The 2,435-nt window shown below is 41.4% G+C and overlaps 1 protein-coding gene and 1 pseudogene across 1 annotated transcript in view; both read right to left on the bottom strand.

The window, feature by feature from the left end:
- The window catches only part of LOC105525840, a 6,326-nt pseudogene extending 5,693 nt beyond the window's left edge, over positions 1-633 (bottom strand).
- Positions 1-2,435, bottom strand: part of CNOT10 (CCR4-NOT transcription complex, subunit 10) — a 103,612-nt gene that overhangs the window by 28,178 nt on the left and 72,999 nt on the right. The window lies entirely within an intron of this gene.

The raw sequence follows: 2,435 nt of genomic DNA, 5'->3' as shown, positions 1-2,435 counted from the left end.
GCCTTTCAGTTTAATTTCAATCTTTGTTGAAACTACTTTAAATGTGCTCTGTTCTGGTATTATAGGATGAAGTTCCAGTTTCAAATTGTAATCCTCCCCAGAAGGAAGTTTAACCAAAGCAGGTAACTCTTTTTCTGAAAAGTCCACATTTACATCATTCTTCTGAACATTCTTGATCATAAGTGTAATGACTACTTGAGATTGACACCAGTCACATTTGATTTTTGACTGATGAGTCCAGACCTCAGATTCTGAACCATTCTGAGCTTCTTGACATCTTTTAATCCAGACACTGAAATTAGCATCTGCACTATCTAATTTTTGTCCTTCTGCAAATATTTCTAGGGCAGCAGCATAGTTTTTTTCATAATATTCACATATTCCTTTTCTCAGCACAGCAGTGGAATTATTTGGATTGAGTTCGACAGACTTCTTTGCATCAGCAACACAGTAATTCCCTAGAAGAATGTGACAATAAGCTCTTTGACACGAATATTATGCATCATCTGGTTTCTGTTCCAAAGCCTTAGTCAGCTCCTCTAACGCCGCTTGGGGGTCCTCGTCTATTACAGCATCCAAGCAGCTTTGGAAAAACCTCTGGGATGTTGCAGGTCCTGCTGCAGCTGCTGCCATCTCTCATAGTCACTGTTGCTGCCGCCGGAGCTGCTACTATCGCGGTTACCACCTCCACCATGCCCAAGGGGGAAACTTCTCAATTTTTGTATTTTTAGTAGAGAAGGGGTTTCTCCATGTTGGTCAGGCTGGTCTTGAACTCCTGACCTCAGGTGATCTGCCTGCCTTGGCCTCCCAAAGTGCTGGGATTACAGGCGTGAGCCACTGCGCCTGGCCAACTTTCAACTCTTAACAGAAGTTTAGATGTTCAATTAGTTTTTAATTTTGTCTTCCGTAAACATTTTGCTAATAACAGTTCTGTGCAAAAAGAATCTTACTGACAAACATAGTTGACATAGTCCAAATCCAACACAAATAGAAGTCTAACACAAAAAAGCCAAAAAAGTTTTATCTTTATCAAATCTAGCATCCCAAAGAACCCAGTCTTATCCTGGGCAGCAAATAAAATATAAACTCCCAGAGACTTAGCATTTTACACATGGACAGGACCTTAAGATCACCTAATCCAATTGCTTTATTTGACAGAAAAGGAAAAGGCGGCCCACAGGGGTTGAATGATTTATCCACATCAGTAGCCCTGTGTGGTTTCCACAGAATGGCTGACCACTAAATAATTTTTTTTTTTTTTTGAGACGTAGTTTCACTCTTGTTGTCCAGACTAGAGTACAATAGTGTGATCTTGGCTCACTCTAATCTCCGCCTCCTGGGTTCAAGCAATTCTCCTGCCTTGGCCTTTTCTACTAGTTGGGATGACAGGCATGCGCCACCACTCCCGGCTAATTTTGTATTTTTAGTATAGACGGGGTTTCTCCATGTTGATCAGGCTGGTCTCGAACTCCCGACCTCAGGTGATCCGCCTGCCTCGGCCTCCCAAAGTGCTGGGATTACAGTGAGCCATCCCGCCTGGCCTGAAGAATTATTTTAACCCTGGTTTGTGATCAGTCTGATCACCAGTTCACCTAAATGAGATCCTTGGAGGCAGATGTGAATCATGCCAACGTGAACACAAATTGCTGATGGTGTGAAGGAAATGTCACACAGGAAGGCTCCTTCTATGGTAGAGTTTGTTAGATGAACAAGTTTCAGGAGGACCATACTCAGTCGTAAGACTGACATGGAGCTGGATCTCTAGCAAAAGCAATATAAGATTCAAAAGATTATTAGCCACAATCCTCTTTTAGGTATGTCTTATAGGCTACAATATCACCAACGGGCTAACAACAGAAGAAATATGGTTTCTTAAGCACACTAAAACTGTCCATAATATTTATGTTATCAACCATTTGTTTGATTCATCTTCTTTTATAAACACTGGACCACAGGAGGTACCTTTTAATTGAATGGAAAATAATTCACTAAGTGTCACATTAGAGTCTGAAAGAACTAATTAAGCTTTATAATTTACACTTGTGGAATAACTTAACTGGGCTTAATTAAATTTGCTCCAAACATTTCCTTTTATCCCTTTTGTGGCCTACCATTTTAGAAATGACCAATTAAATTAAAATTTCATTTTCAGGCCAGGTGCTGTTGCTCACGCTTATAATCTCAGCACATTGGGAGGCTGACGTGGGAGAACTGCTCAAGCTCAGCAGTTTGACGCCAGCCTGGGTGATACAGCGAGACAAAAAAAAAAATTAAAAATAAGCGTAACATGGTGGTGCACACCTGTAGTCCCAGCTACTTGGGAGGCTGAGGTGGGAGGACTGCTTGAACCTGGGAGGTAGAAGCTGCAGTAAGCCAAGACTGCACTCCAGCCTGGGTGACAGAGCAAGACACTGTCTCCAAAAAAAAAAAAAAAA

This window comes from Colobus angolensis, unplaced genomic scaffold (genome assembly GCF_000951035.1).
Source record: "Colobus angolensis palliatus isolate OR3802 unplaced genomic scaffold, Cang.pa_1.0 Scaffold56, whole genome shotgun sequence".
Lineage (NCBI taxonomy): Eukaryota > Metazoa > Chordata > Mammalia > Primates > Cercopithecidae > Colobus > Colobus angolensis.
Note: the sequence above shows the minus strand (reverse complement) of the source record. Positions and strands in the feature narration are given on the sequence as shown.